Genomic DNA, 13,298 nt, shown 5'->3' on the forward strand with positions numbered 1-13,298 from the left:
GACCCAGTAATGGAGCCCTTTCTCAAAAAAGTGACATTTGTAAAGCACTTGTGGTTGATACTAATTACAAGCTACAAGACATTGATGTTAAGTCGAGTGCCTATGATAGGAGACTGCTGAAGATAGATCAGAGAACCAGCACCCTCAAGTCGTCAGGGTGGGCAATGCGGGATCTTAAGGCAGATGTTTTGGTTCTTAAGATGCAATTTGATAACTTGGACAAGAGAGAATGCTAGACAAATATTTGGGTTTCCGGTGTGCCTGAAGGTGTTGAAGGAAGTAATATTGTTGAATGTGTTCTATCTTTTCTGCTCCACACCCTTAACCTTCCACTGGGACCATCCCTTAATATCCAGCGAGTTTACCGACTGGGCCCTCCAAGAAATGCTATGGCTGCAAAGTCTAAGAGTCGGTCTATTATAATACAAATAGGCGACTTGCAAATGTTTAATTGGCAACTTGCAAATGTTTTTCTTAAACATGGGTATTTATGACACCCGTTTCATTTATGTGCGATTTGTAATGCCCCTTACCTATGTTTCTTTATGATCAATGTACAGGGACAACCCAATAACATACAGAGGAGTATCGAATCCTCATTAAACTTCGTTTTTTGGCACTCTTAAATATCTAATTTGTTTTTTTTTACTGGAAAGTGAACACGGATTGGTGAGGATACCTTTCTAGACTTTCGCTTTGTTTCAGGTGCCAGTGAGAAGTCACCTACTTTTTCTCACTACTGCTGCACACTACATTATATTGCTGCACACTACATTATATTGCTTGTTCATCCATATTTCAGTTTGGTTTGCGCACACCCAGCATAAGGTTTTTCTCACATATCAGTCTTATAATACAAACATAACTTAACAAACTGGCCCTCATTGTGAGTTTGACAGTAGCCTTGGCTTACCGTTTATACCACCCGATATCCCGGGAATACTGGGATATTATGGGCGGTGGCAAAAAGATAAGTTCCCATTCCCATGGAGTCCAATACGACTCCATGGGAATAAAACTGAAGCCCTGGCACTGTTAGCAATGGTGCCGGTGCTTCAGTGATTTATCTGCCGGTAGGGGCCTGAACTACTGGCAGATAAGGGCTTCAGGCCTGCCAGTAGTTCATAGGCCCTACCAGCAGACTCAGAGTGAGCTGTCCGGAAACGGTACCAACACCTTATTTCCAGACCGGCTCACTCCTGCTGAGTGCCATAGGGTTTCTTCATGTGTTTCCTCCACCTCTCATTGTCAAGTACACTGCCTTAATCTAATATTATATGAAGTCCAAGAGGTTACCTACCAGACGACTCTACCATTTCCAGAGTCTGATCACTATGTCAGGATATTTAGGCTCCAAAATGACCCCTGTACAATTATGTTATCCCACCACCCCATTGGCCCCCCCTCTCGAAGCATGAAAGATCTGAATACAATCTCTGGCCAGGAACTCTCCTCAGTACTGTCACCTTTCACATAATATCTTGCATGCAAAGATGATTCTAAGTGATCCGTCCGCGGCTGATTTTGCCACGGCCAGAATGGTTGCATGAGAAATGTGCGAATTACCAAAAGTTTGCACCTTTCTCATGTGAACACACTTACATACTACAGGGACTGCAGGGGTTTCCCCTGTAAAGTATAGTGAGTGGAGTGTTGCGGGGGACACCCCTGCAGTCCCTGTTTTTGTTTTCTTTTTTTTTTTGCGGGTGTGCTGCGGGGGTGTCCCCCGCAACACCCCGCTCACTATGCCACACAGCATAGTGAGCAGGGTGTTGCGGGGGACACCGCCACAGCCACCGCAGTCTTTTTTTTTTTTACTTACCTGCAATGCTACCACCAAAGGTTCGAACTTTTGGTAGTAGCAGTTTTTGATCGTTTTGTACGGTCGGACCTTTTTTTCCGGTCCGATCGTACAAAACCGCAAAGATTGCTTACAATGAAATATGATCAAGCTATGTGAAGTCAATTATAGCATTACCCCTATTAAAGCTAGACATATTAAGCCAAACAAAGCTAATAAGTGGTACTTTACCTCCCTTCCGGTCCTTAAACAGGATTACCAAAATATAGACAAATTTAGGTGAAAAAACAATGATCCTGCTTTTGGTAGCACTGTAAATACAGCCCTTAATGCAAAAAAGGCCTTTTTTCTGCTAAGTCAAGCTTTTTTGTAAAAGCACATCAATATGGCGATCAGAAAGCCCAAAGAACATTTTGACATCATCAGAATATTATCCAACGCATCATACATATTGTAAACTTTGCTACCAAATATCAAATTGGCAAATGAGTTTCATGTTTTTTTTAAATAAAGTCACTATGATTGGAAACAACTTTGATGCTCATAATTTTAACTCAAATCTCTATATCTGAAACAAACCCCACAACATCTGATTGTGTCCATACTTGTAAGTGTGCTCCATTTAATTCCAATGAGATGTGTACTCTAGTTATGACACTGAATGCCAGGAATCATAATTTATAACTATTTACCAGCTTGCCAAGCTCAGCGTCAGGCTACTGAATTAAGTGAATGCATTACCTGCTTTGTTAACTCCCCTCTCTCCAAAGGATCACTTCCTAAAGAACTTAAGAATCTGTCTTAACCCCTTTGATAAAGAAACTCTAAACGGACCATACTATGCTCCAGAACTATGGCCTCATTGCTGGCCTGGCATGGCCTGCCAAGGTTCTCGAAATGGTAGTAACTGCCCAATTACAACATTTTATGGAAGAACACTGCCTTTTCAACCCCTTTCAATCAGGTGTTGGGCCATGCAATGGAACCAAAACAGCACTTTTGACTACCTAGGACAATATTCTGAGATCAGGAATAAGTGTGATCGAACTATGTTGTTCCTATTTGACATCTCAGCAGCATTTGACACCATCAACTTCAACATTCCTAAATCCAGACTTATTGAAATTTATCATGTGTCAGAAGATTCCTCAAAATTGTTTATTTCTTTCCTATCCGAGCGAACCCAAAAGGTTAAGATAGCTATTACCAGTCCCTTGAGAGCTTTGTCAGGGCTCTTGTTTGTCACCTTTATTGCTTACTATTTATATTCAGCCAATTTTGAGCAACTTTTATAAATTTGACTTACATTACCACTCATATGCAGATGACAAGCAGATTTATGTGTGTGTAAATTAATCCTTTTCAACGCATTCCTGGCTGCATTGGAAATAAAAAGATGGATGATGTCCAATATCTTGAAGTTGAATCATCAAAAAACGTAGGTCATTCTTCTTGGCCCGAAGCATCTCTTGAACAATCCATCTAAATTGCCCATCTGCCGTGTCTTTTTCTACCTTTCAACATCTAATGTACTTCGGGTTAGAACCCTTGGCTGTATCTGGCAATTCAACGCAGTTTGCACTTACCAGGTCAGCAAAACCGTGAAGAAGATATACTCCCACCTTTAGACTTTTCAGACCAAATCTTCCTCTTATTCAAGAGAACAATCAACTACCAGTTGTTGGCTCACAGATTAACTCTGAATTAGATTATTGCAATGCTATTCTCAGAGGGATCAGGGCAGAACACATTATGTGTCTACACAATGCTCAAAATGCAGTGGTAAGACTTTTGTTTCATGTGCCAACATTGGCATCCATCTCATCTTTTCCCATCATAAAGCACTGCACTAGCTGCTGGAACAGTAGAGGATTTGTTCTAAAATCCTCTGTCTTGTTTTTTAAGTTCCTTCATGCGACTGCATCTGCTTATCTTGCAGCTAAACCTGTATCCTACCACCATGCAGGGTAATTACAATCCACCAATCAAACCCTTTTAGCTGTACCATCATCTCACTTTATGCAGAGGCAATCGGTGTTGGTATGTGATGGGTCCCACTTCCCATTATCTCTGCAAAATTGAGTCCTATTTTACATTTCAGAAAAAAAAAACGTAAAACCCATCCCTTCCAATAATTTCTTATTATCTTGTCAATCTGCCTTGGATACCGCTGGAAAATGGTAACAACCATGGTTGCTGTTGCTAGTAGAAGGATGTCAAGGACACCATAGTTGTGGTTGAAAGTAGCCATTTTCCTGGCACAGAGTGTGCTAGGTGCATGTGAGAAAGCCAATATGTGTTTCGACCAGAGTCTTCATCAAGGTAGGAGTGGTTGGTGATCCCTCTTTAAGGATTTAAGGAAGATTTACAGGAAGCTTGACTTGGGAAATCTGGATCCCCCTAGTAGATTAAACAAAGTAGCAAAGAACACTAGGTCAGTCAAAAATGGAAAATTACGCAGTTGTATTTTAATTTGAGCTTTTGAGCAGGGGTGATGTAGTTCCAAGGGTGTTTGAAAATGCTGTTATCATCATCATTCCCAAGGACGGAGATGGCCTAACAGACCCCCAAAACATTACACAGATTCCATTAATTAATATAGAATCTAAGATCTGTGCAAAAGTCTTAACGAGGAGATTAGAGACCATGCTCCTAGCAATAGTCCATGTGGATTCACCATGGTTCATGCATGGTTGGATCTTCACCTAAAATACAAAATGTGTTTGTTGGGTCCTGGTATTAGCATTGGTCTCTCCATGACCATAAGAAGCAAAATACCTTGGACATGGAATAGGCTTTTAACGCGTGGGATGGGATTTCTTGAGGGTAGCCGGTCACTAGCATATCCTGGGCCAGGGATTTCTGTGACATAATGGTGGGGTAACTGTATTGCTTCACCAGAGCATATGTGTTTTTAATAATATATGTACCTCATACTTCACCCTGAAAGGGGGTATAGGGCACTGGTTTACCCTCTACTCCATTATGTGTGTGCTGGACCTGTACCATTTCCAGGATGAGATTAGGCAGAATCCAGATATTAGGAGGGTGGAAGGACATTCACTGAAGCTATCTGCTCAAGCAGATGATGTCTTCATGTAGATGGACACTCAGTAGACTTCATTATATACTCATTTCTGGAAGATGGGCTTAAGTATTCCAAAGTGTCAGAGTATAAACTTAATTCAGAAAGACAGAAGTGCTCAACCTAAATCCATTTTACAGAGGAAGGCCCTATAGAAAGGCAGGCCTAACATAGCAATCAGATCACATAAAACAACTGGTAACTCTGTTTAACAAAGACCTGCACAAGTTGGTTGAGCTCAATGCTGCCATCCTCGTCTTTCAAGGTCATGCTTCTGGTCAAGAATTGATAGCAAGCAGTCATTCTGCATATATAATGCAGCTTGTGAAGAATGTGACCTTTCTTACAGTTAATGCTCTCAAGGGTAGTTGTGAGTTGCAAAACAAGGAATACTTCAGATATATCCAACTAATGACATCCACAAATAGTCTGTTAGGTGGATGCATGCTAGTGGATAATAAGGATAGTGATACTGCCAGAAGCTGAGTGGTCCATTTGGGGTGAGCCATATATTAGAAAATTGACAAAAGCGAAAGGTTGGAGGTGATTAAAGGGAGTACAGTAATACAGAATTAAGCAACAATCATTGAGACACCCCAACAGGCTTGGAGGACTGGAAAATTGTTTGCTTTAAGAAAAACGACTCATCAGTGCCAGTGGCTGTAACACAGAGGATATTCATGTTATATAACATGGCACACTGAACTCACTTTTGAGTGAGGAGAAGGCAGGGGGTATATTCCTCCCCATACTGGCCTTGTAAATTGGTTGGCATCTATAATGGTAGAATCATAAATGATATGCTAAATAATGCAAAAGATCAGGAATACCTGCTCAGAGAGGCACAGCTTCACCTCACTGATGAGGCCCAACAAGGCTGAAACACATGTATGGGGTTGTTGTTGGTTGTGGGATGTTTTTACTCATGCATCCAAGCCCTACAATAAAACTGTGCAGTACTGGCATGGAAAACATCATGATGGCCAGAACTCCCCAGAGAGTGCACAGGGAAAACATGAAGAATAGGCTGCCACCCATTTTTGCCTATGTTGTGAGCACAGGAGGGCACTGCCTAAAACCACCAGTGGGCTACACACACAGTAGCCTGAAACCATTGGGAATGGCAATGCTGATTGCCAAAAAAGCAACTCAGAACTGTGGGGAATTCATTTTCTTAATCCCAAAAATGGTTGCATTACCAGCACTCACCACTATCAGAAAGCCGGCGTTTTAAAACCACCAGACTTTTGTGTAAAACTGAACAAATGAAACAAAACCAGACCAAGGAAAGACTTGCTAAGAGGTGGATACAATGTAAAACTATATTCTGAAATGACTTGAAGGAAGTAATTATTTAATGTATATGTAAAAATTGTAAGTGATTTAAACTGGGAACAAAAAGTGACATTTAGCTGAAACCTGGCTTAGTGAAACTGGATTCTGCCTGACAACTACCCCCGACAGGAGAAACCTGTCCACTCTTCCCAGGCCTAGTTGCATCCTGCTGCCCCTGGCCAAAAGGAGTTGTCACCTCTCTGATTAGATTAGGGGTGGAGCAGCTGGGGACTACAGGGAGTTGAACAAAGGCCTGTCCTGGACTCAGGCAAATGTTATATTGGGGGCGTCGTAAAAGTGGCTTCCTCTTAGGGGAAACTGGGAGGGGCAGTGCCTCTGCTAGCAGCTGAGCTTGGGGGAAGTGGATAAACCAGTTATTCCACCCTGTGATGTGGGAAGCCCCACCCCTTTTTGACCAGGGCATAATTTTAAAAAGATAGATAACTCATAGTGCGGACTTGTCAGAATTATATAAGTAATATCATTATTTTTGTGATTTTTCTGTGAACATTTTGAGAGGCGTTAGGACCCTGTGGTGTATTCTGGGGGGTTGCTAGCGGAAAATAGGGTCTCACTCCAAATGTCTGCATGTTACAAATCTGACACTTCATCAATTAATGTCCATACTCCTTGCGCACATGTGTGTAATTTTGGGTAGATGTCCGATATTGCAAAACCAGTTAAAAAGCGCAAAATGTTGTCATTTTTGAATGCAAGCCCCCAGGAAGATCAGAGGCGGACAAGCATGGACCATAAGGAATATATAATGTGCACATGTAATTTCAACAAATTGTATATCTGGGAAGGATGTATTTGAATCAAATATAGATTTGTGGGCAAACTGACCAGGGGAGGATCCTCTGACCCATAAACAGACTTCATCATGCTGACAATCCATTTCCTTCCCTCAATCATGGGAGAGGGGAGAATTGGGCCAATGACAAGTAGAGAGGGGCAGGCTTAGCTAGGCCCAGGCACACACCCATTTTCAAAACACATAAAAAGAGACTGCTGGGACAGGTAGAGACATTCAATTCCATTTGCTGCGGAGCATGCTGACCGACGACTTCACATCCAGAGATCCAGACTTCAAATCCATCAATCTCCAAAGACCAGAACTTTACTTCAGAACTTAAAGCAAGGGCCTAAACCCACAAACTGAGAACTCTTCTCAGCAGGCCTCAGCAACCTTAAAATCATTTGCAACTATTCCAGCGAGCTGTTTGAATTCTTTTGCCAAGAACAATTGCCAGAGACCAGACCAGAGATCCAGAGTGACCCAGACTGCTGTGAGCAGAACCCGAGAGCTGACCCAGATCAATGTGAAGTGCCGAGACCAGAACCGGAGTCCAGTCCAAAACCTGACCAGATCCGTGGCGAGGCCTATTTCAAATTTATATTGTGAGTACCTAGCAGAACTGTGCAGAACCAATCTCTTAGTTAAAATAATCTAATCCAAACTATTTTAACCTAAGTAGAACTGCATCCTAGAAATCGTGTCATCTGTCATTTGTAAAGCTGCACAACTGTCACCTGTCAATTCTGAAGCTGCAAGCTGTCACCTGTCATTTTGAGTTTTACTTTAAATCCGAAAATCTACCTTTATTTAATTGTCCGTATCTCTGGGACCGTTTGGGCTAGGAACGAAATTTAGAATCTAAGCTTTCCAACGAACCAAAAACCGACTTGCTACCTTATACTTTTGCCGTAATCGTGATTCACGCACTCGCGAATTTTGCCGCGATTTGCGATTTGGCCTGATTTCTTTACCTGTAAAAAGATAGCAGCTTTTTGCTTTCCTGTGCTAAAAATTTGTTTGTCTCTTAATAACCATCCCTGAATCATTGCTAAAGCGAGCCTGAGCTCATCCCAAGTATCTCTCACTCACCCTGAACCTCCTAAAGGGAATTAAAAGCATTTTCAGCACATTTTCCCATCCATTGCCACCACATTCAAAGCACTTGGGCCTGTGTTTTAAAACTCATACCGGTTTTCTGTAAGCTTGCTGGGGTGGGAATTGAATTTCGTATTGTATTTGATTGCATTCCTGAGAACTGTGTGTGTTACTTCCATCTCCTTCCATTTCTTACATTGCATAGGGGAGGGGGGTGAATTGCCAGAGAAAAAGTGATTATTTTATGTTTTGCTAAAATCATATCAAGTATCTCTGTACTGCATTTTATTCCTCATTGCTTTTCCCTTGAAATCATAAAAGTATTTTTGCTACTTTATCCATCCTATACTAACTCCTCATTGATTATAAAGAAGTGTGCTAGTGTCAGATTACCCATTGTTGATCAACATCATATGTCTAAGTGTACTATCAGATATTAATTTATTATAAAGTGTGATATATATATATATATATATATATATATATATATATATATATATATATATATATATATATATATATATATATATATTGTTTAAATTCTCAAATAAACCTTTTAAACTTGCAAAACAGAACTACTTCTTGGTTCAGTGGGGTCAGGGGGATTCTAAGAGAGGGGTGTTCTATAGGGGTAGTCATCCAGAACTCATGAACTGGACATAAAAATATATCCATAAGGCTTTCCATTCAGTATCCCAGACTAAGCATTGACTTAGCTGTAGTGTTGAATTGAATCCTCTTACAAAGTGGGGGCTCGAGTCGGGATATTCTGGGTTAGATCTATCACTTGTGCAGATTAATACAGTGTGCTAACTGACGGGAGACATACATCCGGTCGGATCACCACGCTGTGTTACACTGCAAAGCACTCCTCAAAGGAACGCTCTAAGGAAACGGTCTGTTTTGCAAAATAAAAAACAAACTTCTGTAAGTCAGGAAGGAACTCAAATTCCAGAATGACGACCGTGGTAGACATGAAAATAGCAAGGGAGCACCTCTTACATAAGCTATTTGTGAGAGGTGAGTGGACTCATAAGGACCAAACGGTCTGGTTGCAGGCAATCGCGCAATAGGTCACTGAAACAGGGTCAGATACATGGGGAGATCAGGGTCCTCTACATGTGGCCCTGAGTGAACTATATATGGCCCCTAAAGCCAAAGAGGAACATAATAAGATTGCCAGGATAGCGGCATATTTGTATCTATATATGGGAGCCATTGTCAGGAATCGAGGGTGGAAGCTGTGGGATCGATGGACGCTCTAGTCCTCACCCATCATGGCTGCCTCCACTATAAATCTAGGCTCCGCCCCCAGCTCAGCGCGTTGTATCTGTGTATTGCCTACACTACTACCAGCGCTCAGAGTTGCTCGTAACTTTCTTTCCGAGTTTTCCTTCATGCTCACGTTTTCGGCGTGAGCTTGTTTTTTCTCCTGTGTCCCTCTCCCCTTCTGTCCGCTCTGTGTTTGGTTCCGTTAGCTTTTATTGTTTGAGTTTTCTCTTCGTACGCCATTTGTTTTTCGGCTTGCCTACATGGTTTTAGTAACCGACTATCTGTGTTCTGCCTTTCCCGCTTGCGATCCTTTTCGCGCTCCGCTCCTTGCTTACCTTCCTGTTTACTTTTTCTCTGCTTGCGAAACCCCTCGCACTCTGCTCCTCGCTCTGCCTTCCTGATTCCTTTTCTCTGCTCGCGATCCTTTTCGCGCTCCGCTCCTTGCTTACCTTCCTGTTCACTTTTTCTCCGCTTGTGAAACCTCTCGCACTCTGCTCCTCGCTCTGCCTTCCTGATTCCCTTTCTCCGCTCGCGATCCCTTTCGCGTTCCGCTCCTTGCTTTACCTTCCTGTTTACTTTTCCTCCGCTTGCTAAACCTCTCGCACTCTGCTCCTTGCTCTGCCTTCCTGATACCTTTCCTCCGCTCGCGATCCCTTTCGTGTTCCGCTCCTCTCTTTGCCTTCCAGTTAACTATTTCTCTGCTAGCGAAACCTTTCGCACTCTGCTCCTCGTTGTTACCTTCCTGTACCTTATACCGCTCGCGGCTCCTATTAATTTCTGTGTCCGAGGCATCTGGCACTCCAGGCATTCTACAGTGTCCTGACTTTAGAGAAAGCCCTCGCTTCTCGGTCCATCATTCCTGCATCTTCATCATTTCAGCCTGGGAGAACCTGCCTTATACCTTGCCTTACGAACCACTCCTCACCTCGCCTGCAGATCTTCATTCAAGGGTTTTTTCTGCCGTTCCGGCTTTTTCCCTTGGGCACCGAGGCTGGCCCACTGAGAGCCCCCCACGGCAGGTTTCCACCACTGCCAAGGTGGCCTCCGGAGGGGTAAGACCTTACTTGCACGATAAGAAGGTTAGAACACCTAAGGATCTTATCTCAACCAAGAAGAAGGAACGTCCCCGAATCCGGGCTACGGTAAAGGACTCAGTATCAGAAGATTCAGGTGAGGAGAAGGGGGAGGTGGAGCTGAAGTCTGACAGCATACAACGCCCAACTACAAACATGGCATCCTTGGAACAATACCAGGAACTCGTAGCGGCTATACAGAACCTGACAGCTGAAGTACAATCCCTAAGGGCTGAAAAGATAGTCCTTCGCCAACAAGTAGTATTGCGTCGAGATGACCACGGGGACCTACCCACGATGCCTCTCTCGTTCGGCAAGTATGATGGTCATCCAGGAGGTCTCAAGGATTTCCTGGACGCCTGTAAAGTATACTTCACATTCAGGCCTCATGCATATGAGACTAGCCGTGCCAAGGTCGGATTCATAATTGCCAATCTCTCTGGGAATGCCTTATCATGGGCAACACCACTGGTCTCCAATGATGATCCATCCCTGAATGTCTACGATCAGTTTGTGACTGCCTTTAAGGATAGATTTGATAGACCTGAGGTTCTATACTCTTCGTTAGAAGCCATTCTTGATGTCCGTCAAGGAAATACGGACGTGCAAACATATATCTCATGCTTCCTCAGACTGGCTGCAAAGGCAGACTGGCCAGACTCGGCTCAACAGACGATCTTCAGAAGAGGACTTCAGGACGAGATCAAGGATGAGCTTGCGAGGATAGCCAGATCACAGTCATTTCGTGACCTGATGACCTTGTCTCTCCAGATCGAGTTCAGGCTGCATGAACGCAGACAAGAAAGGAGAAGCCCACGGGGAACCTCACAGACGATAGGCCTGCCCTCCCAGACTCCAGTTCAGAGACCGGTATCGTCCACCGAAGAGTCAATGCAGATTGGAGCAGCTCGCGGACCTCTGACTCCTGAAGAAAGGAGACGGCGCCGAGAGGCGGGATTGTGCATGTATTGTGGATCCTCTAAACACCTGTTGAGAAACTGTCCAGAAGTTCCTCCTAGGAAGAAGGAAAACTTCCACCCCCGGGCTGCTGCAAGGGAAGTCTCGGGGGACCTGCCAGTTACCCTTGCAACCACTCAAGAACCCTAGAAGAGGGCGAAGACAATAGTTTAATGGTTTTCAAGGTCCACGTGAAGTTATCTGAAGCGACATCAGTAGAGGTATTGGCAATGTTGGATTGTGGTGCCGCGGGTAACTTCATGGACCTTAACTGGGCTAAGGAGAACTTAGTCTCTACCAGACCCAAGTCCAGACCCATACCTGTTGAGGGTGTTGATGGTGAACCTCTTTCTTCGGGTCCTATCCTGAGGGAGTCGATTCCATTGCAGATGAGAGTGGGCAATCACCAAGAACTCCTGGTATTCGACCAGATACGTGCAGCACATTTTCCTTTAGTTCTGGGGATACCTTGGTTGAGGAGGCATAATCCTCTTATCGATTGGTCTGCCAACAAGGTGTGCTTCGACTCCCAGTTCTGCAAATCAAACTGTCTAATTACTGCTGCGGCTATGGTGGTGACTGGGGAAGGTCCCGAAGCTCCCGGCTCCTTAACTGTAGCAACAGTTCCGCCCCAATACCATGAATACACCGAAGTCTTTCTGGATACTCTCCCCAAGCAGCTACCCCCACACCGGGCAGAGGACTGCTCTAACAACCTGGTGCCTGATTCTATTGTGCCTTTCGGAAGGATGTATCCCCTGTCCATTCCGGAACGAAGGGCCCTCAGAGAATATCTGGACGCTAATTTAAAGAACGGGCTGATTCAGGAATCCAAGTCATCCTGTGGTGCATCATTGTTTTTTATCCCCAAGAAGGATTCGGATGAGTTGCGCACATGCATAGATTTCAGAGGACTTAATAAGATCACTATAAGGGATAGGTACCCCATGCCCCTGATACGAGACATCCTGGAGGCGGTTCAAGGGGCTATGTATTTCACCAAGTTAGATCTAAGAGGGGCCTATCACCTCCTTAGGATCAAGGAGGGGGACGAATGGAAGACCGCCTTTCGCACTCCGAACGGCTTGTACGAGTATAGAGTCATGCCGATCGGTCTTGTCAATGCCCCGGCAGTTTTCCAGAGGTATAAGGACAAGGTGTTTGCTGACATGTTACACACAGGGAAAACATGAAGAATAGGCTGCCACCCATTTTTGCCTATGTTGTGAGCACAGGAGGGCACTGCCTAAAACCACCAGTGGGCTACACACACAGTAGCCTGAAACCATTGGGAATGGCAATGCTGATTGCCAAAAAAGCAACTCAGAACTGTGGGGAATTCATTTTCTTAATCCCAAAAATGGTTGCATTACCAGTACTTACCACTATCAGAAAGCCGGCGTTTTAAAACCACCAGACTTTTGTGTAAAACTGAACAAATGAAACAAAACCAGACCAAGGAAAGACTTGCTAAGAGGTGGATACAATGTAAAACTATATTCTGAAATGACTTGAAGGAAGTAATTATTTAATGTATATGTAAAAATTGTAAGTGATTTAAACTGGGAACAAAAAGTGACATTTAGCTGAAACCTGGCTTAGTGAAACTGGATTCTGCCTGACAACTACCCCTGACAGGAGAAACCTGTTCAGCAACTCTTCCCAGGCCTAGCTGCATCCTGCTGCCCCTGGCCAAAAGGAGTTGTCACCTCTCTGATTAGATTAGAGGTGGAGCAGCTGGGGACTACAGGGAGTTGAACAAAGGCCTGTCCTGGACTCAGGCAAATGTTATATTGGGGGCGTCGTAAAAGTGGCTTCCTCTTAGGGGAAACTGGGAGGGGCAGTGCCTCTGCTAGCAGCTGAGCTTGGGGGAAGTGGATA

The sequence above is a fragment of the Ambystoma mexicanum genome, chromosome 2p (assembly GCF_040938575.1).
Source record: "Ambystoma mexicanum isolate Mex_15411 chromosome 2p, UKY_AmexF1_1, whole genome shotgun sequence".
Classification (NCBI taxonomy): Eukaryota; Metazoa; Chordata; class Amphibia; order Caudata; family Ambystomatidae; genus Ambystoma; species Ambystoma mexicanum.